The 22,085-nt window shown below is 38.5% G+C and overlaps 16 non-coding genes across 16 annotated transcripts; all 16 read left to right on the top strand.

Annotated features, from left to right (window-relative positions):
- Positions 1-2,514: 2,514 nt before the first annotated feature.
- TRNAA-CGC (transfer RNA alanine (anticodon CGC)) lies at positions 2,515-2,586 on the top strand. Its single transcript has one exon. It is a non-coding gene; the product is annotated as a tRNA-Ala (tRNA).
- A 1,299-nt stretch (positions 2,587-3,885) lies between these two features.
- Positions 3,886-3,957, top strand: TRNAA-CGC (transfer RNA alanine (anticodon CGC)). Its single transcript has one exon. It is a non-coding gene; the product is annotated as a tRNA-Ala (tRNA).
- Positions 3,958-5,681: 1,724 nt separating this feature from the next.
- Positions 5,682-5,753, top strand: TRNAA-UGC (transfer RNA alanine (anticodon UGC)). Its single transcript has one exon. It is a non-coding gene; the product is annotated as a tRNA-Ala (tRNA).
- An 874-nt stretch (positions 5,754-6,627) lies between these two features.
- Positions 6,628-6,699, top strand: TRNAA-CGC (transfer RNA alanine (anticodon CGC)). Its single transcript has one exon. It is a non-coding gene; the product is annotated as a tRNA-Ala (tRNA).
- A 1,299-nt stretch (positions 6,700-7,998) lies between these two features.
- Positions 7,999-8,070, top strand: TRNAA-UGC (transfer RNA alanine (anticodon UGC)). The gene has a single exon. It is a non-coding gene; the product is annotated as a tRNA-Ala (tRNA).
- Positions 8,071-9,369: 1,299 nt separating this feature from the next.
- Positions 9,370-9,441, top strand: TRNAA-CGC (transfer RNA alanine (anticodon CGC)). Its single transcript has one exon. It is a non-coding gene; the product is annotated as a tRNA-Ala (tRNA).
- A 353-nt stretch (positions 9,442-9,794) lies between these two features.
- TRNAA-UGC (transfer RNA alanine (anticodon UGC)) lies at positions 9,795-9,866 on the top strand. Its single transcript has one exon. It is a non-coding gene; the product is annotated as a tRNA-Ala (tRNA).
- An 875-nt stretch (positions 9,867-10,741) lies between these two features.
- TRNAA-UGC (transfer RNA alanine (anticodon UGC)) lies at positions 10,742-10,813 on the top strand. Its single transcript has one exon. It is a non-coding gene; the product is annotated as a tRNA-Ala (tRNA).
- A 2,669-nt stretch (positions 10,814-13,482) lies between these two features.
- TRNAA-CGC (transfer RNA alanine (anticodon CGC)) lies at positions 13,483-13,554 on the top strand. The gene has a single exon. It is a non-coding gene; the product is annotated as a tRNA-Ala (tRNA).
- A 1,299-nt stretch (positions 13,555-14,853) lies between these two features.
- TRNAA-UGC (transfer RNA alanine (anticodon UGC)) lies at positions 14,854-14,925 on the top strand. Its single transcript has one exon. It is a non-coding gene; the product is annotated as a tRNA-Ala (tRNA).
- Positions 14,926-16,224: 1,299 nt separating this feature from the next.
- On the top strand, positions 16,225-16,296 carry TRNAA-UGC (transfer RNA alanine (anticodon UGC)). The gene has a single exon. It is a non-coding gene; the product is annotated as a tRNA-Ala (tRNA).
- Positions 16,297-17,595: 1,299 nt separating this feature from the next.
- On the top strand, positions 17,596-17,667 carry TRNAA-UGC (transfer RNA alanine (anticodon UGC)). The gene has a single exon. It is a non-coding gene; the product is annotated as a tRNA-Ala (tRNA).
- A 1,299-nt stretch (positions 17,668-18,966) lies between these two features.
- Positions 18,967-19,038, top strand: TRNAA-CGC (transfer RNA alanine (anticodon CGC)). Its single transcript has one exon. It is a non-coding gene; the product is annotated as a tRNA-Ala (tRNA).
- A 353-nt stretch (positions 19,039-19,391) lies between these two features.
- Positions 19,392-19,463, top strand: TRNAA-UGC (transfer RNA alanine (anticodon UGC)). Its single transcript has one exon. It is a non-coding gene; the product is annotated as a tRNA-Ala (tRNA).
- An 865-nt stretch (positions 19,464-20,328) lies between these two features.
- On the top strand, positions 20,329-20,400 carry TRNAA-UGC (transfer RNA alanine (anticodon UGC)). The gene has a single exon. It is a non-coding gene; the product is annotated as a tRNA-Ala (tRNA).
- A 1,299-nt stretch (positions 20,401-21,699) lies between these two features.
- TRNAA-CGC (transfer RNA alanine (anticodon CGC)) lies at positions 21,700-21,771 on the top strand. The gene has a single exon. It is a non-coding gene; the product is annotated as a tRNA-Ala (tRNA).
- The last annotated feature ends 314 nt before the right edge of the window (positions 21,772-22,085 follow it).

Raw genomic sequence — 22,085 nt, forward strand, 5'->3', positions numbered from 1 at the left:
GAAGAAAGAAAAAAAAACCACGGTTAGGTGGTATACAATTATGGACGGACTGCCGAGTGCCGACACAGAGGTAGCCACAGCCGTGAACTACCGTACTGTACTGTGTCTGCTGCTAATATAGACTGGTTGATAAAGAGATGTCGTAGTATGTATGTATAAAGAAGAAAGAAAAAAAAACCACGGTTAGGTGGTATACAATTATGGACGGACTGCCGAGTGCCGACACAGAGGTAGCCACAGCCGTGAACTACCATACTGTACTGTGTCTGCTGCTAATATAGACTGGTTGATAAAGAGATGTCGTAGTATGTATGTATAAAGAAGAAAGAAAAAAAAAACACGGTTAGGTGGTATACAATTATGGACGGACTGCCGAGTGCCGACACAGAGGTAGCCACAGCCGTGAACTACCGTACTGTACTGTGTCTGCTGCTAATATAGACTGGTTGATAAAGAGATGTCGTAGTATGTATGTATAAAGAAGAAAGAAAAAAAAACCACGGTTAGGTGGTATACAATTATGGACGGACTGCCGAGTGCCGACACAGAGGTAGCCACAGCCGTGAACTACCGTACTGTACTGTGTCTGCTGCTAATATAGACTGGTTGATAAAGAGATGTCGTAGTATGTATGTATAAAGAAGAAAGAAAAAAAAACCACGGTTAGGTGGTATACAATTATGGACGGACTGCCGAGTGCCGACACAGAGGTAGCCACAGCCGTGAACTACCGTACTGTACTGTGTCTGCTGCTAATATAGACTGGTTGATAAAGAGATGTCGTAGTATGTATGTATAAAGAAGAAAGAAAAAAAAACCACGGGTAGGTGGTATACAATTATGGACGGACTGCCGAGTGCCGACACAGAGGTAGCCACAGCCGTGAACTACCGTACTGTACTGTGTCTGCTGCTAATATAGACTGGTTGATAAAGAGATGTCGTAGTACTATGTATGTATAAAGAAGAAAGAAAAAAAAACCACGGTTAGGTGGTATACAATTATGGACGGACTGCCGAGTGCCGACACAGAGGTAGCTACAGCCGTGAACTACCGTACTGTGTCTGCTGCGACTGGATGATAAATAATGATATAAAAAATATATATATATCACTACTGCAGCCAGCCGGACAGGTATATATATTATATAATGACGGACCTGCTGGACACTGTCTGTCAGCAGAATGAGTTTTTTATAGAATAAAAAAAAAAACACCACACAAGTGAAGTCACACGACGAGTGTTTAACTTTTTCAGGCAATCACAATATAGTATACTACTAACTATACTGGTGGTCAGATTGGTCAGGTCACTGGTCAGTCACACTGGCAGTGGCACTCCTGCAGCAAAAGTGTGCACTGTTTAATTTTAATATAATATGTACTCCTGGCTCCTGCTATAACCTATAACTGGCACTGCAGTGCTCCCCAGTCTCCCCCACAATTATAAGCTGTGTGAGCTGAGCACAGTCAGATATATAATATATATACATAGATGATGCAGCACACTGGGCTGAGTGAGCAGTGCACACAGTCACAGATATGGTATGTGACTGAGTCACTGTGTGTATCGTTTTTTTCAGGCAGAGAACGGATATATTAAATAAAACTGCACTGTCTGGTGGTCACTGTGGTCAGTCACTAGTAAACTCTGCACTCTCTTCTACAGTACTCCTAAGCTCCAGTAAATCAGGTCAATCTCTCTCTCTCTCTCTCTCTCCTAATCTAAATCACTGTACTCCCTAACAGCTGCTCCCCGTCCCCAATCCTCCCCACAATTATAACTAAGTCACTCAGTCTTTACTCTTTTCTACTATAACGGAGAGGACGCCAGCCACGTCCTCTCCCTATCAATCTCAATGCACGTGTGAAAATGGCGGCGACGCGCGGCTCCTTATATAGAATCCGAGTCTCGCGAGAATCCGACAGCGTCATGATGACGTTCGGGCGCGCTCGGGTTAACCGAGCAAGGCGGGAAGATCCGAGTCGCTCGGACCCGTGAAAAAAAACATGAAGTTCGGGCGGGTTCGGATTCAGAGAAACCGAACCCGCTCATCTCTAGTAATTAGTGATCAATCAATGCATGAAAAGATAAACACATATCAACTCTGTACAAAATACCTGGTGAAGCCTTAGTCAGAAATGCCCAGGAGGCAGTCATAGCCTGTATCCTATGTGCCCTTCTTCCAAGTTCTGACACTGCTGATAAAACAGAATGTAAGACTGTCCTCTACTTGGCAATACTTGATCAATATCCATGCCATTCATTACATAAGTTAGGGGATTCTGATGATAACCCAGACTCCGGTGAAGAAGTCTAACAGCAATTTAAAGTGTGGAATGATCATCTACTTGCATCCTCATCAGCTGTGGAAACTATGGTGTCCTTGAACTCTGGCAAAGTGTAATGGTTTTTATTGCTTTATACTCTGGGATGACCCTTAGAACACTAGAAAATAGTAGAACTTGAGTACAATGCAAAGCTGCAATCGAATGAGTACCACACATTTTCACAGGGGATGTAGCTCAGTGGTAGAACGCATGCTTCGCATGTATGAGGCCCCGGCTTTAATCCCCGGCATCTCCATGTTTTGCAAAATGTAGATTCTTTCTTAACTCTATGTAACCTCTCCAGATCAACAAATGCATTAAAATACTCTAGAGAAATTGGAAAAGTTTCAATCAAACTATGAAAAATTATTGACCAGTCTATAAAATGTGATGTTGCTCAGTGGTAGATTATATTCCCCAGAATCTGTGTTTCCTCATTGAAATAAAAGTTATCATATGATACCTACAGTATCCTTGAAATCTATACAGCAAGGTATAATTGTTATCTTTGCTCCGTGCTCTGAGTTTAACCTTAGAACAGTGGAAGTAGTAGAACTTGAGTACTATGCAGAACAGCAATCGCTCGGTATCAAAACACACCAACTCAAAGGGGATGTAGCTCAGTGGTAGAGCGCATGCTTTGCTGTATGAGGCCCCGGGTTCAATCCCCAGCATCTCCATGTTTTGCAAAATATAGATTCTTACTTATCTGTATGTAACCTCTTCAGAAGAGCCCAAGACCAACAAATGCATGAATGCACTCTACAGTAATGGGCAAGAATTAACACCAATTATGAAAAATAATTGATCATTCTATTAAATGTGATGTAGCTCAGTGGTAGATTATATTCTGTGGATACTGTGTTTCCTTATTTAACCAGCAGTTACCATATCATACCTACTGACATTCTCCAAACACTGATGTCAAGTATATGGTAATTATGAAACAGAGTTTTAATTTCACTGGGAAATGAACTATAAAAGCAGTAGTTTCATAAAAGAACAAATCACACGATACAGCAAAACTAATTGATTAAGAAGGACAGACATCTTTAAACACATTGTGAACCTATGGAGGATGGATTTGGGCTTGAATGTCAAGTAATTAGTGATCAATCAATGCATGAAAAGATAAACACATATCAACTCTGTACAAAATACCTGGTGAAGCCTTAGTCAGCAATGCCCAGGAGGCAGTCATAGCCTGTATCCTATGTGCCCTTCTTCCAAGTTCTGACACTGCTGATAAAACAGAATGTAAGACTGTCCTCTACTTGGCAATACTTGATCAATATCCATGCCATTCATTACATAAGGTAGGGGATTCTGATGATAACCCAGACTCCGGTGAAGAAGTCTAACAGCAATTTAAAGTGTGGAATGATCATCTACTTGCATCCTCATCAGCTGTGGAAACTATGGTGTCCTTGAACTCTGGCAAAGTGTAATGGTTTTTATTGCTTTATACTCTGAGATGACCCTTAGAACACTAGAAAATAGTAGAACTTGAGTACAATGCAAAGCTGCAATCGAATGAGTACCACACTTTTTCACAGGGGATGTAGCTCAGTGGTAGAACGCATGCTTCGCATGTATGAGGCCCCGGCTTTAATCCCCGGCATCTCCATGTTTTGCAAAATGTAGATTCTTTCTTAACTCTATGTAACCTCTCCAGATCAACAAATGCATTAAAATACTCTAGAGAAATTGGAAAAGTTTCAATCAAACTATGAAAAATTATTGACCAGTCTATAAAATGTGATGTTGCTCAGTGGTAGATTATATTCCCCAGAATCTGTGTTTCCTCGTTGAAATAAAAGTTATCATATGATACCTACAGTATCCTTGAAATCTATACAGCAAGGTATAATTGTTATCTTTGCTCCGTGCTCTGAGTTTAACCTTAGAACAGTGGAAGTAGTAGAACTTGAGTACTATGCACAACAGCAATCGCTCGGTATCAAAACACACCAACTCAAAGGGGATGTAGCTCAGTGGTAGAGCGCATGCTTTGCTGTATGAGGCCCCGGGTTCAATCCCCAGCATCTCCATGTTTTGCAAAATATAGATTCTTACTTATCTGTATGTAACCTCTTCAGAAGAGCCCAAGACCAACAAATGCATGAATGCACTCTACAGTAATGGGCAAGAATTAACACCAATTATGAAAAATAATTGATCATTCTATGAAATGTGATGTAGCTCAGTGGTAGATTATATTCTGTGGATACTGTGTTTCCTTATTTAACCAGCAGTTACCATATCATACCTACTGACATTCTCCAAACACTGATGTCAAGTATATGGTAATTATGAAACAGAGTTTTCATTTCACTGGGAAATGAACTATAAAAGCAGTAGTTTCATAAAAGAACAAATCACACGATACAGCAAAACTAATTGATTAAGAAGGACAGACATCTTTAAACACATTGTGAACCTATGGAGGATGGATTTGGGCTTGAATGTCAAGTAATTAGTGATCAATCAATGCATGAAAAGATAAACACATATCAACTCTGTACAAAATACCTGGTGAAGCCTTAGTCAGAAATGCCCAGGAGGCAGTCATAGCCTGTATCCTATGTGCCCTTCTTCCAAGTTCTGACACTGCTGATAAAACAGAATGTAAGACTGTCCTCTACTTGGCAATTCTTGATCAATATCCATGCCATTCATTACATAAGGTAGGGGATTCTGATGATAACCCAGACTCCGGTGAAGAAGTCTAACAGCAATTTAAAGTGTGGAATGATCATCTACTTGCATCCTCATCAGCTGTGGAAACTATGGTGTCCTTGAACTCTGGCAAAGTGTAATGGTTTTTATTGCTTTATACTCTGAGATGACCCTTAGAACACTAGAAAATAGTAGAACTTGAGTACAATGCAAAGCTGCAATCGAATGAGTACCACACTTTTTCACAGGGGATGTAGCTCAGTGGTAGAACGCATGCTTCGCATGTATGAGGCCCCGGCTTTAATCCCTGGCATCTCCATGTTTTGCAAAATGTAGATTCTTTCTTAACTCTTTGTAACCTCTCCAGATCAACAAATGCATTAAAATACTCTAGAGAAATTGGAAAAGTTTCAATCAAACTATGAAAAATTATTGACCAGTCTATAAAATGTGATGTTGCTCAGTGGTAGATTATATTCCCCAGAATCTGTGTTTCCTCATTGAAATAAAAGTTATCATATGATACCTACAGTATCCTTGAAATCTATACAGCAAGGTATAATTGTTATCTTTGCTCCGTGCTCTGAGTTTAACCTTAGAACAGTGGAAGTAGTAGAACTTGAGTACTATGCAGAACGGCAATCGCTCGGTATCAAAGCACACCATCTCAAAGGGGATGTAGCTCAGTGGTAGAGCGCATGCTTTGCATGTATGAGGCCCTGGGTTCAATCCCCAGCATCTCCATGTTTTGCAAAATATAGATTCTTACTTATCTGTGTGTAACCTCTTCAGAAGAGCCCAAGACCAACAAATGCATGAATGCACTCTACAGTAATGGGCAAGAATTAACACCAATTATGAAAAATAATTGATCATTCTATTAAATGTGATGTAGCTCAGTGGTAGATTATATTCTGTGGATACTGTGTTTCCTTATTTACCAGCAGTTACCATATCATACCTACTGACATTCTCCAAACACTGATGTCAAGTATATGGTAATTATGAAACAGAGTTTTAATTTCACTGGGAAATGAACTATAAAAGCAGTAGTTTCATAAAAGAACAAATCACACGATACAGCAAAACTAATTGATTAAGAAGGACAGACATCTTTAAACACATTGTGAACCTATGGAGGATGGATTTGGGCTTGAATGTCAAGTAATTAGTGATCAATCAATGCATGAAAAGATAAACACATATCAACTCTGTACAAAATACCTGGTGAAGCCTTAGTCAGCAATGCCCAGGAGGCAGTCATTGCCTGTATCCTATGTGCCCTTCTTCCAAGTTCTGACACTGCTGATAAAACAGAATGTAAGACTGTCCTCTACTTGGCAATACTTGATCAATATCCATGCCATTCATTACATAAGGTAGGGGATTCTGATGATAACCCAGACTCCGGTGAAGAAGTCTAACAGCAATTTAAAGTGTGGAATGATCATCTACTTGCATCCTCATCAGCTGTGGAAACTATGGTGTCCTTGAACTCTGGCAAAGTTTAATGATTTTTATTGCTTTATACTCTGAGATGACCCTTAGAACACTAGAAAATAGTAGAACTTGAGTACAATGCAAAGCTGCAATCGAATGAGTACCACACTTTTTCACAGGGGATGTAGCTCAGTGGTAGAACGCATGCTTCGCATGTATGAGGCCCCGGCTTTAATCCCCGGCATCTCCATGTTTTGCAAAATGTAGATTCTTTCTTAACTCTATGTAACCTCTCCAGATCAACAAATGCATTAAAATACTCTAGAGAAATTGGAAAAGTTTCAATCAAACTATGAAAAATTATTGACCAGTCTATAAAATGTGATGTTGCTCAGTGGTAGATTATATTCCCCAGAATCTGTGTTTCGTCATTGAAATAAAAGTTATCATATTATACCTACAGTATCCTAGAAATCTTTACAGCAAGGTATAATTGTTATCTTTGCTCCGTGCTCTGAGTTTAACCTTAGAACAGTGGAAGTAGTAGAACTTGAGTACTATGCAGAACAGCAATCGCTCGGTATCAAAACACACCAACTCAAAGGGGATGTAGCTCAGTGGTAGAGCGCATGCTTTGCTGTATGAGGCCCCGGGTTCAATCCCCAGCATCTCCATGTTTTGCAAAATATAGATTCTTACTTATCTGTATGTAACCTCTTCAGAAGAGCCCAAGACCAACAAATGCATGAATGCACTCTACAGTAATGGGCAAGAATTAACACCAATTATGAAAAATAATTGATCATTCTATTAAATGTGATGTAGCTCAGTGGTAGATTATATTCTGTGGATACTGTGTTTCCTTATTTAACCAGCAGTTACCATATCATACCTACTGACATTCTCCAAACACTGATGTCAAGTATATGGTAATTATGAAACAGAGTTTTAATTTCACTGGGAAATGAACTATAAAAGCAGTAGTTTCATAAAAGAACAAATCACACGATACAGCAAAACTAATTGATTAAGAAGGACAGACATCTTTAAACACATTGTGAACCTATGGAGGATGGATTTGGGCTTGAATGTCAAGTAATTAGTGATCAATCAATGCATGAAAAGATAAACACATATCAACTCTGTACAAAATACCTGGTGAAGCCTTAGTCAACAATGCCCAGGAGGCAGTCACAGCCTGTATCCTATGTGCCCTTCTTCCAAGTTCTGACACTGCTGATAAAACAGAATGTAAGACTGTCCTCTACTTGGCAATACTTGATCAATATCCATGCCATTCATTACATAAGGTAGGGGATTCTGAAGATAACTCAGACTCCGGTGAAGAAGTCTAACAGCAATTTAAAGTGTGGAATGATCATCTACTTGCATCCTCATCAGCTGTGGAAACTATGGTGTCCTTGAACTCTGGCAAAGTGTAATGGTTTTTATTGCTTTATACTCTGAGATGACCCTTAGAACACTAGAAAATAGTAGAACTTGAGTACAATGCAAAGCTGCAATCGAATGAGTACCACGCTTTTTCACAGGGGATGTAGCTCAGTGGTAGAGCGCATGCTTTGCATGTATGAGGCCCCGTGTTCAATCCCCAGCACCTCCATGTTTTGCAAAATGTAGATTCTTTCTTAACTCTATGTAACCTCTCCAGATCAACAAATGCATTAAAATACTCTAGAGAAATTGGAAAAGTTTCAATCAAACTATGAAAAATTATTGACCAGTCTATAAAATGTGATGTTGCTCAGTGGTAGATTATATTCCCCAGAATCTGTGTTTCGTCATTGAAATAAAAGTTATCATATGATACCTACAGTATCCTTGAAATCTATACAGCAAGGTATAATTGTTATCTTTGCTCCATGCTCTGAGTTTAACCTTAGAACAGTGGAAGTAGTAGAACTTGAGTACTATGCAGAACAGCAATCGCTCGGTATCAAAACACACCAACTCAAAGGGGATGTAGCTCAGTGGTAGAGCGCATGCTTTGCTGTATGAGGCCCTGGGTTCAATCCCCAGCATCTCCATGTTTTGCAAAATATAGATTCTTACTTATCTGTATGTAACCTCTTCAGAAGAGCCCAAGACCAACAAATGCATGAATGCACTCTACAGTAATGGGCAAGAATTAACACCAATTATGAAAAATAATTGATCATTCTATTAAATGTGATGTAGCTCAGTGGTAGATTATATTCTGTGGATACTGTGTTTCCTTATTTAACCAGCAGTTACCATATCATACCTACTGACATTCTCCAAACACTGATGTCAAGTATATGGTAATTATGAAACAGAGTTTTAATTTCACTGGGAAATGAACTATAAAAGCAGTAGTTTCATAAAAGAACAAATCACACGATACAGCAAAACTAATTGATTAAGAAGGACAGACATCTTTAAACACATTGTGAACCTATGGAGGATGGATTTGGGCTTGAATGTCAAGTAATTAGTGATCAATCAATGCATGAAAAGATAAACACATATCAACTCTGTACAAAATACCTGGTGAAGCCTTAGTCAGAAATGCCCAGGAGGCAGTCATAGCCTGTATCCTATGTGCCCTTCTTCCAAGTTCTGACACTGCTGATAAAACAGAATGTAAGACTGTCCTCTACTTGGCAATACTTGATCAATATCCATGCCATTCATAACATAAGGTAGGGGATTCTTATGATAACCCAGACTCCGGTGAAGAAGTCTAACAGCAATTTAAAGTGTGGAATGATCATCTACTTGCATCCTCATCAGCTGTGGAAACTATGGTGTCCTTGAACTCTGGCAAAGTGTAATGGTTTTTATTGCTTTATACTCTGAGATGACCCTTAGAACACTAGAAAATAGTAGAACTTGAGTACAATGCAAAGCTGCAATCGAATGAGTACCACACTTTTTCACAGGGGATGTTGCTCAGTGGTAGAACGCATGCTTCGCATGTATGAGGCCCCGGGTTCAATCTCCGGCATCTCCATGTTTTGCAAAATGTAGATTCTTTCTTAACTCTTTGTAACCTCTCCAGATCAACAAATGCATTAAAATACTCTAGAGAAATTGGAAAAGTTTCAATCAAACTATGAAAAATTATTGACCAGTCTATAAAATGTGATGTTGCTGAGTGGTAGATTATATTCCCCAGAATCTGTGTTTCCTCATTGAAATAAAAGTTATCATATGATACCTACAGTATCCTTGAAATCTATACAGCAAGGTATAATTGTTATCTTTGCTCCGTGCTCTGAGTTTAACCTTAGAACAGTGGAAGTAGTAGAACTTGAGTACTATGCAGAACGGCAATCACTCGGTATCAAAGCACACCATCTCAAAGGGGATGTAGCTCAGTGGTAGAGCGCATGCTTTGCATGTGTGAGGCTCTGGGTTCAATCCCCGGCATCTCCATGTTTTGCAAAATATAGATTCTTACTTATCTGTATGTAACCTCTTCAGAAGAGCCCAAGACCAACAAATGCATGAATGCACTCTACAGTAATGGGCAAGAATTAACACCAATTATGAAAAATAATTGATCATTCTATTAAATGTGATGTAGCTCAGTGGTAGATTATATTCTGTGGATACTGTGTTTCCTTATTTAACCAGCAGTTACCATATCATACCTACTGACATACTCCAAACACTGATGTCAAGTATATGGTAATTATGAAACAGAGTTTTCATTTCACTGGGAAATGAACTATAAAAGCAGTAGTTTCATAAAAGAACAAATCACACGATACAGCAAAACTAATTGATTAAGAAGGACAGACATCTTTAAACACATTGTGAACCTATGGAGGATGGATTTGGGCTTGAATGTCAAGTAATTAGTGATCAATCAATGCATGAAAAGATAAACACATATCAACTCTGTACAAAATACCTGGTGAAGCCTTAGTCAGCAATGCCCAGGAGGCAGTCATAGCCTGTATCCTATGTGCCCTTCTTCCAAGTTCTGACACTGCTGATAAAACAGAATGTAAGACTGTCCTCTACTTGGCAATACTTGATCAATATCCATGCCATTCATTACATAAGGTAGGGGATTCTGATGATAACCCAGACTCCGGTGAAGAAGTCTTACAGCAATTTAAAGTGTGGAATGATCATCTACTTGCATCCTCATCAGCTGTGGAAACTATGGTGTCCTTGAACTCTGGCAAAGTGTAATGGTTTTTATTGCTTTATACTCTGAGATGACCCTTAGAACACTAGAAAATAGTAGAACTTGAGTACAATGCAAAGCTGCAATCGAATGAGTACCACACTTTTTCACAGGGGATGTAGCTCAGTGGTAGAGCGCATGCTTTGCATGTATGAGGCCCTGGGTTCAATCCCCAGCACCTCCATGTTTTGCAAAATGTAGAATCTTTCTTAACTCTATGTAACCTCTCCAGATCAACAAATGCATTAAAATACTCTAGAGAAATTGGAAAAGTTTCAATCAAACTATGAAAAATTATTGACCAGTCTATAAAATGTGATGTTGCTCAGTGGTAGATTATATTCCCCAGAATCTGTGTTTCGTCATTGAAATAAAAGTTATCATATGATACCTACAGTATCCTTGAAATCTATACAGCAAGGTATAATTGTTATCTTTGCTCCATGCTCTGAGTTTAACCTTAGAACAGTGGAAGTAGTAGAACTTGAGTACTATGCAGAACAGCAATCGCTCGGTATCAAAACACACCAACTCAAAGGGGATGTAGCTCAGTGGTAGAGCGCATGCTTTGCTGTATGAGGCCCCGTGTTCAATCCCCAGCATCTCCATGTTTTGCAAAATATAGATTCTTACTTATCTGTATGTAACCTCTTCAGAAGAGCCCAAGACCAACAAATGCATGAATGCACTCTACAGTAATGGGCAAGAATTAACACCAATTATGAAAAATAATTTATCATTCTATTAAATGTGATGTAGCTCAGTGGTAGATTATATTCTGTGGATACTGTGTTTCCTTATTTAACCAGCAGTTACCATATCATACCTACTGACATTCTCCAAACACTGATGTCAAGTATATGGTAATTATGAAACAGAGTTTTAATTTCACTGGGAAATGAACTATAAAAGCAGTAGTTTCATAAAAGAACAAATCACACGATACAGCAAAACTAATTGATTAAGAAGGACAGACATCTTTAAACACATTGTGAACCTATGGAGGATGGATTTGGGCTTGAATGTCAAGTAATTAGTGATCAATCAATGCATGAAAAGATAAACACATATCAACTCTGTACAAAATACCTGGTGAAGCCTTAGTCAGAAATGCCCAGGAGGCAGTCATAGCCTGTATCCTATGTGCCCTTCTTCCAAGTTCTGACACTGCTGATAAAACAGAATGTAAGACTGTCCTCTACTTGGCAATACTTGATCAATATCCATGCCATTCATAACATAAGGTAGGGGATTCTTATGATAACCCAGACTCCGGTGAAGAAGTCTAACAGCAATTTAAAGTGTGGAATGATCATCTACTTGCATCCTCATCAGCTATGGAAACTATGGTTTCCTTGAACTCTGGCAAAGTGTAATGGTTTTTATTGCTTTATACTCTGGGATGACCCTTAGAACACTAGAAAATAGTAGAACTTGAGTACAATGCAAAGCTGCAATCGAATGAGTACCACACTTTTTCACAGGGGATATAGCTCAGTGGAAGAACGCATGCTTCGCATGTATGAGGCCCCGGCTTTAATCCCCGGCATCTCCATGTTTTGCAAAATGTAGATTCTTTCTTAACTCTATGTAACCTCTCCAGATCAACAAATGCATTAAAATACTCTAGAGAAATTGGAAAAGTTTCAATCAAACTATGAAAAATTATTGACCAGTCTATAAAATGTGATGTTGCTCAGTGGTAGATTATATTCCCCAGAATCTGTGTTTCGTCATTGAAATAAAAGTTATCATATGATACCTACAGTATCCTAGAAATCTATACAGCAAGGTATAATTGTTATCTTTGCTCCGTGCTCTGAGTTTAACCTTAGAACAGTGGAAGTAGTAGAACTTGAGTATATGCAGAACAGCAATCGCTCGGTATCAAAACACACCAACTCAAAGGGGATGTAGCTCAGTGGTAGAGCGCATGCTTTGCTGTATGAGGCCCCGGGTTCAATCCCCAGCATCTCCATGTTTTGCAAAATATAGATTCTTACTTATCTGTATGTAACCTCTTCAGAAGAGCCCAAGACCAACAAATGCATGAATGCACTCTACAGTAATGGGCAAGAATTAACACCAATTATGAAAAATAATTGATCATTCTATTAAATGTGATGTAGCTCAGTGGTAGATTATATTCTGTGGATACTGTGTTTCCTTATTTAACCAGCAGTTACCATATCATACCTACTGACATTCTCCAAACACTGATTTCAAGTATATGGTAATTATGAAACAGAGTTTTAATTTCACTGGGAAATGAACTATAAAAGCAGTAGTTTCATAAAAGAACAAATCACACGATACAGCAAAACTAATTGATTAAGAAGGACAGATATCTTTAAACACATTGTGAACCTATGGAGGATGGATTTGGGCTTGAATGTCAAGTAATTAGTGATCAATCAATGCATGAAAAGATAAACACATATCAACTCTGTACAAAATACCTGGTGAAGCCTTAGTCAGCAATGCCCAGGAGGCAGTCATAGCCTGTATCCTATGTGCCCTCCTTCCAAGTTCTGACACTGCTGATAAAACAGAATGTAAGACTGTCCTCTACTTGGCAATACTTGATCAATATCCATGCCATTCATTACATAAGGTAGGGGATTCTGAAGATAACCCAGACTCCGGTGAAGAAGTCTTACAGCAATTTAAAGTGTGGAATGATCATCTACTTGCATCCTCATCAGCTGTGGAAACTATGGTGTCCTTGAACTCTGGCAAAGTGTAATGGTTTTTATTGCTTTATACTCTGAGATGACCCTTAGAACACTAGAAAATAGTAGAACTTGAGTACAATGCAAAGCTGCAATCGAATGAGTACCACACTTTTTCACAGGGGATGTAGTTCAGTGGTAGAGCGCATGCTTCGCATGTATGAGGCCCCGGCTTTAATCCCCGGCATCTCCATGTTTTGCAAAATGTAGATTCTTTCTTAACTCTATGTAACCTCTCCAGATCAACAAATGCATTAAAATACTCTAGAGAAATTGGAAAAGTTTCAATCAAACTATGAAAAATTATTGACCAGTCTATAAAATGTGATGTTGCTCAGTGGTAGATTATATTCCCCAGAATCTGTGTTTCGTCATTGAAATAAAAGTTATCATATGATACCTACAGTATCCTTGAAATCTATACAGCAAGGTATAATTGTTATCTTTGCTCCGTGCTCTGAGTTTAACCTTAGAACAGTGGAAGTAGTAGAACTTGAGTACTATGCAGAACAGCAATCGCTCGGTATCAAAACACACCAACTCAAAGGGGATGTAGCTCAGTGGTAGAGCGCATGCTTTGCTGTATGAGGCCCCGGGTTCAATCCCCAGCATCTCCATGTTTTGCAAAATATAGATTCTTACTTATCTGTATGTAACCTCTTCAGAAGAGCCCAAGACCAACAAATGCATGAATGCACTCTACAGTAATGGGCAAGAATTAACACCAATTATGAAAAATAATTGATCATTCTATTAAATGTGATGTAGCTCAGTGGTAGATTATATTCTGTGGATACTGTGTTTCCTTATTTAACCAGCAGTTACCATATCATACCTACTGACATTCTCCAAACACTGATGTCAAGTATATGGTAATTATGAAACAGAGTTTTAATTTCACTGGGAAATGAACTATAAAAGCAGTAGTTTCATAAAAGAACAAATCACACGATACAGCAAAACTAATTGATTAAGAAGGACAGACATCTTTAAACACATTGTGAACCTATGGAGGATGGATTTGGGCTTGAATGTCAAGTAATTAGTGATCAATCAATGCATGAAAAGATAAACACATATCAACTCTGTACAAAATACCTGGTGAAGCCTTAGTCAGCAATGCCCAGGAGGCAGTCATAGCCTGTATCCTATGTGCCCTTCTTCCAAGTTCTGACACTGCTGATAAAACAGAATGTAAGACTGTCCTCTACTTGGCAATACTTGATCAATATCCATGCCATTCATTACATAAGGTAGGGGATTCTGATGATAACCCAGACTCCGGTGAAGAAGTCTTACAGCAATTTAAAGTGTGGAATGATCATCTACTTGCATCCTCATCAGCTGTGGAAACTATGGTGTCCTTGAACTCTGGCAAAGTGTAATGGTTTTTATTGCTTTATACTCTGAGATGACCCTTAGAACACTAGAAAATAGTAGAACTTGAGTACAATGCAAAGCTGCAATCGAATGAGTACCACACTTTTTCACAGGGGATGTAGCTCAGTGGTAGTGCGCATGCGTTGCATGTATGAGGCCCTGGGTTCAATCCCCAGCACCTCCATGTTTTGCAAAATGTAGAATCTTTCTTAACTCTATGTAACCTCTCCAGATCAACAAATGCATTAAAATACTCTAGAGAAATTGGAAAAGTTTCAATCAAACTATGAAAAATTATTGACCAGTCTATAAAATGTGATGTTGCTCAGTGGTAGATTATATTCCCCAGAATCTGTGTTTCGTCATTGAAATAAAAGTTATCATATGATACCTACAGTATCCTTGAAATCTATACAGCAAGGTATAATTGTTATCTTTGCTCCATGCTCTGAGTTTAACCTTAGAACAGTGGAAGTAGTAGAACTTGAGTACTATGCAGAACAGCAATCGCTCGGTATCAAAACACACCAACTCAAAGGGGATGTAGCTCAGTGGTAGAGCGCATGCTTTGCTGTATGAGGCCCCGTGTTCAATCACCAGCATCTCCATGTTTTGCAAAATATAGATTCTTACTTATCTGTATGTAACCTCTTCAGAAGAGCCCAAGACCAACAAATGCATGAATGCACTCTACAGTAATGGGCAAGAATTAACACCAATTATGAAAAATAATTTATCATTCTATTAAATGTGATGTAGCTCAGTGGTAGATTATATTCTGTGGATACTGTGTTTCCTTATTTAACCAGCAGTTACCATATCATACCTACTGACATTCTCCAAACACTGATGTCAAGTATATGGTAATTATGAAACAGAGTTTTAATTTCACTGGGAAATGAACTATAAAAGCAGTAGTTTCATAAAAGAACAAATCACACGATACAGCAAAACTAATTGATTAAGAAGGACAGACATCTTTAAACACATTGTGAACCTATGGAGGATGGATTTGGGCTTGAATGTCAAGTAATTAGTGATCAATCAATGCATGAAAAGATAAACACATATCAACTCTGTACAAAATACCTGGTGAAGCCTTAGTCAGAAATGCCCAGGAGGCAGTCATAGCCTGTATCCTATGTGCCCTTCTTCCAAGTTCTGACACTGCTGATAAAACAGAATGTAAGACTGTCCTCTACTTGGCAATACTTGATCAATATCCATGCCATTCATAACATAAGGTAGGGGATTCTTATGATAACCCAGACTCCGGTGAAGAAGTCTAACAGCAATTTAAAGTGTGGAATGATCATCTACTTGCATCCTCATCAGCTATGGAAACTATGGTTTCCTTGAACTCTGGCAAAGTGTAATGGTTTTTATTGCTTTATACTCTGGGATGACCCTTAGAACACTAGAAAATAGTAGAACTTGAGTACAATGCAAAGCTGCAATCGAATGAGTACCACACTTTTTCACAGGGGATGTAGCTCAGTGGTAGTGCGCATGCTTTGCATGTATGAGGCCCTGGGTTCAATCCCCAGCACCTCCATGTTTTGCAAAATGTAGAATCTTTCTTAACTCTATGTAACCTCTCCAGATCAACAAATGCATTAAAATACTCTAGAGAAATTGGAAAAGTTTCAATCAAACTATGAAAAATTATTGACCAGTCTATAAAATGTGATGTTGCTCAGTGGTAGATTATATTCCCCAGAATCTGTGTTTCGTCATTGAAATAAAAGTTATCATATGATACCTACAGTATCCTTGAAATCTATACAGCAAGGTATAATTGTTATCTTTGCTCCATGCTCTGAGTTTAACCTTAGAACAGTGGAAGTAGTAGAACTTGAGTACTATGCAGAACAGCAATCGCTCGGTATCAAAACACACCAACTCAAAGGGGATGTAGCTCAGTGGTAGAGCGCATGCTTTGCTGTATGAGGCCCCGTGTTCAATCACCAGCATCTCCATGTTTTGCAAAATATAGATTCTTACTTATCTGTATGTAACCTCTTCAGAAGAGCCCAAGACCAACAAATGCATGAATGCACTCTACAGTAATGGGCAAGAATTAACACCAATTATGAAAAATAATTTATCATTCTATTAAATGTGATGTAGCTCAGTGGTAGATTATATTCTGTGGATACTGTGTTTCCTTATTTAACCAGCAGTTACCATATCATACCTACTGACATTCTCCAAACACTGATGTCAAGTATATGGTAATTATGAAACAGAGTTTTAATTTCACTGGGAAATGAACTATAAAAGCAGTAGTTTCATAAAAGAACAAATCACACGATACAGCAAAACTAATTGATTAAGAAGGACAGACATCTTTAAACACATTGTGAACCTATGGAGGATGGATTTGGGCTTGAATGTCAAGTAATTAGTGATCAATCAATGCATGAAAAGATAAACACATATCAACTCTGTACAAAATACCTGGTGAAGCCTTAGTCAGAAATGCCCAGGAGGCAGTCATAGCCTATATCCTATGTGCCCTTCTTCCAAGTTCTGACACTGCTGATAAAACAGAATGTAAGACTGTCCTCTACTTGGCAATACTTGATCAATATCCATGCCATTCATAACATAAGGTAGGGGATTCTTATGATAACCCAGACTCCGGTGAAGAAGTCTAACAGCAATTTAAAGTGTGGAATGATCATCTACTTGCATCCTCATCAGCTATGGAAACTATGGTTTCCTTGAACTCTGGCAAAGTGTAATGGTTTTTATTGCTTTATACTCTGGGATGACCCTTAGAACACTAGAAAATAGTAGAACTTGAGTACAATGCAAAGCTGCAATCGAATGAGTACCACACTTTTTCACAGGGGATGTAGCTCAGTGGTAGAACGCATGCTTTGCATGTATGAGGCCCCGGCTTTAATCCCCGGCATCTCCATGTTTTGCAAAATGTAGATTCTTTCTTAACTCTATGTAACCTCTCCAGATCAACAAATGCATTAAAATACTCTAGAGAAATTGGAAAAGTTTCAATCAAACTATGAAAAATTATTGACCAGTCTATAAAATGTGATGTTGCTCAGTGGTAGATTATATTCCCCAGAATCTGTGTTTCGTCATTGAAATAAAAGTTATCATATGATACCTACAGTATCCTAGAAATCTATACAGCAAGGTATAATTGTTATCTTTGCTCCGTGCTCTGAGTTTAACCTTAGAACAGTGGAAGTAGTAGAACTTGAGTACTATGCAGAACAGCAATCGCTCGGTATCAAAACACACCAACTCAAAGGGGATGTAGCTCAGTGGTAGAGCGCATGCTTTGCTGTATGAGGCCCCGGGTTCAATCCCCAGCATCTCCATGTTTTGCAAAATATAGATTCTTACTTATCTGTATGTAACCTCTTCAGAAGAGCCCAAGACCAACAAATGCATGAATGCACTCTACAGTAATGGGCAAGAATTAACACCAATTATGAAAAATAATTGATCATTCTATTAAATGTGATGTAGCTCAGTGGTAGATTATATTCTGTGGATACTGTGTTTCCTTATTTAACCAGCAGTTACCATATCATACCTACTGACATTCTCCAAACACTGATGTCAAGTATATGGTAATTATGAAACAGAGTTTTAATTTCACTGGGAAATGAACTATAAAAGCAGTAGTTTCATAAAAGAACAAATCACACGATACAGCAAAACTAATTGATTAAGAAGGACAGACATCTTTAAACACATTGTGAACCTATGGAGGATGGATTTGGGCTTGAATGTCAAGTAATTAGTGATCAATCAATGCATGAAAAGATAAACACATATCAACTCTGTACAAAATACCTGGTGAAGCCTTAGTCAGAAATGCCCAGGAGGCAGTCATAGCCTGTATCCTATGTGCCCTTCTTCCAAGTTCTGACACTGCTGATAAAACAGAATGTAAGACTGTCCTCTACTTGGCAATACTTGATCAATATCCATGCCATTCATTACATAAGGTAGGGGATTCTGATGATAACCCAGACTCCGGTGAAGAAGTCTAACAGCAATTTAAAGTGTGGAATGATCATCTACTTGCATCCTCATCAGCTGTGGAAACTATGGTGTCCTTGAACTCTGGCAAAGTGTAATGGTTTTTATTGCTTTATACTCTGAGATGACCCTTAGAACACTAGAAAATAGTAGAACTTGAGTACAATGCAAAGCTGCAATCGAATGAGTACCACACTTTTTCACAGGGGATGTAGCTCAGTGGTAGAACGCATGCTTCGCATGTATGAGGCCCCGGCTTTAATCCCCGGCATCTCCATGTTTTGCAAAATGTAGATTCTTTCTTAACTCTATTTAACCTCTCCAGATCAACAAATGCATTAAAATACTCTAGAGAAATTGGAAAAGTTTCAATCAAACTATGAAAAATTATTGACCAGTCTATAAAATGTGATGTTGCTCAGTGGTAGATTATATTCCCCAGAATCTGTGTTTCGTCATTGAAATAAAAGTTATCATATGATACCTACAGTATCCTTGAAATCTATACAGCAAGGTATAATTGTTATCTTTGCTCCGTGCTCTGAGTTTAACCTTAGAACAGTGGAAGTAGTAGAACTTGAGTACTATGCAGAACGGCAATCGCTCGGTATCAAAGCACACCAACTCAAAGGGGATGTAGCTCAGTGGTAGAGCGCATGCTTTGCATGTATGAGGCCCTGGGTTCAATCCCCGTCATCTCCATATTTTGCAAAATATAGATTCTTACTTATCTGTGTGTAACCTCTTCAGAAGAGCCCACACCAACAAATGCATGAATGCACTCTGCAGTAATGGGCAAGAATTAACACCAATTATGAAAAATAATTGATCATTCTATTAAATGTGATGTAGCTCAGTGGTAGATTATATTCTGTGTTTCCTTATTTAACCAGCAGTTACCATATCATACCTACTGACATTCTCCAAACACTGATGTCAAGTATATGGTAATTATGAAACAGAGTTTTAATTTCACTGGGAAATGAACTATAAAAGCAGTAGTTTCATAAAAGAACAAATCACACGATACAGCAAAACTAATTGATTAAGAAGGACAGACATCTTTAAACACATTGTGAACCTATGGAGGATGGATTTGGGCTTGAATGTCAAGTAATTAGTGATCAATCAATGCATGAAAAGATAAACACATATCAACTCTGTACAAAATACCTGGTGAAGCCTTAGTCAGCAATGCCCAGGAGGCAGTCATTGCCTGTATCCTATGTGCCCTTCTTCCAAGTTCTGACACTGCTGATAAAACAGAATGTAAGACTGTCCTCTACTTGGCAATACTTGATCAATATCCATGCCATTCATTACATAAGGTAGGGGATTCTGATGATAACCCAGACTCCGGTGAAGAAGTCTAACAGCAATTTAAAGTGTGGAATGATCATCTACTTGCATCCTCATCAGCTGTGGAAACTATGGTGTCCTTGAACTCTGGCAAAGTGTAATGGTTTTTATTGCTTTATACTCTGAGATGACCCTTAGAACACTAGAAAATAGTAGAACTTGAGTACAATGCAAAGCTGCAATCGAATGAGTACCACGCTTTTTCACAGGGGATGTAGCTCAGTGGTAGAGCGCATGCTTTGCATGTATGAGGCCCCGTGTTCAATCCCCAGCACCTCCATGTTTTGCAAAATGTAGATTCTTTCTTAACTCTATGTAACCTCTCCAGATCAACAAATGCATTAAAATACTCTAGAGAAATTGGAAAAGTTTCAATCAAACTATGAAAAATGATTGACCAGTCTATAAAATGTGATGTTGCTCAGTGGTAGATTATATTCCCCAGAATCTGTGTTTCGTCATTGAAATAAAAGTTATCATATGATACCTACAGTATCCTTGAAATCTATACAGCAAGGTATAATTGTTATCTTTGCTCCATGCTCTGAGTTTAACCTTAGAACAGTGGAAGTAGTAGAACTTGAGTACTATGCAGAACAGCAATCGCTCGGTATCAAAACACACCAACTCAAAGGGGATGTAGCTCAGTGGTAGAGCGCATGCTTTGCTGTATGAGGCCCCGGGTTCAATCCCCAGCATCTCCATGTTTTGCAAAATATAGATTCTTACTTATCTGTATGTAACCTCTTCAGAAGAGCCCAAGACCAACAAATGCATGAATGCACTCTACAGTAATGGGCAAGAATTAACACCAATTATGAAAAATAATTGATCATTCTATTAAATGTGATGTAGCTCAGTGGTAGATTATATTCTGTGGATACTGTGTTTCCTTATTTAACCAGCAGTTACCATATCATACCTACTGACATTCTCCAAACACTGATGTCAAGTATATGGTAATTATGAAACAGAGTTTTAATTTCACTGGGAAATGAACTATAAAAGCAGTAGTTTCATAAAAGAACAAATCACACGATACAGCAAAACTAATTGATTAAGAAGGACAGACATCTTTAAACACATTGTGAACCTATGGAGGATGGATTTGGGCTTGAATGTCAAGTAATTAGTGATCAATCAATGCATGAAAAGATAAACACATATCAACTCTGTACAAAATACCTGGTGAAGCCTTAGTCAGAAATGCCCAGGAGGCAGTCATAGCCTGTATCCTATGTGCCCTTCTTCCAAGTTCTGACACTGCTGATAAAACAGAATGTAAGACTGTCCTCTACTTGGCAATACTTGATCAATATCCATGCCATTCATAACATAAGGTAGGGGATTCTTATGATAACCCAGACTCCGGTGAAGAAGTCTAACAGCAATTTAAAGTGTGGAATGATCATCTACTTGCATCCTCATCAGCTGTGGAAACTATGGTGTCCTTGAACTCTGGCAAAGTGTAATGATTTTTATTGCTTTATACTCTGAGATGACCCTTAGAACACTAGAAAATAGTAGAACTTGAGTACAATGCAAAGCTGCAATCGAATGAGTACCACACTTTTTCACAGGGGATGTAGTTCAGTGGTAGAGCGCATGCTTCGCATGTATGAGGCCCCGGCTTTAATCCCCGGCATCTCCATGTTTTGCAAAATGTAGATTCTTTCTTAACTCTATGTAACCTCTCCAGATCAACAAATGCATTAAAATACTGTAGAGAAATTGGAAAAGTTTCAATCAAACTATGAAAAATTATTGACCAGTCTATAAAATGTGATGTTGCTCAGTGGTAGATTATATTCCCCAGAATCTGTGTTTCGTCATTGAAATAAAAGTTATCATATGATACCTACAGTATCCTTGAAATCTATACAGCAAGGTATAATTGTTATCTTTGCTCCGTGCTCTGAGTTTAACCTTAGAACAGTGGAAGTAGTAGAACTTGAGTACTATGCA

The sequence above is a fragment of the Pseudophryne corroboree genome, chromosome 4, assembly GCF_028390025.1.
Source record: "Pseudophryne corroboree isolate aPseCor3 chromosome 4, aPseCor3.hap2, whole genome shotgun sequence".
In the NCBI taxonomy this organism is placed as follows: Eukaryota; Metazoa; Chordata; class Amphibia; order Anura; family Myobatrachidae; genus Pseudophryne; species Pseudophryne corroboree.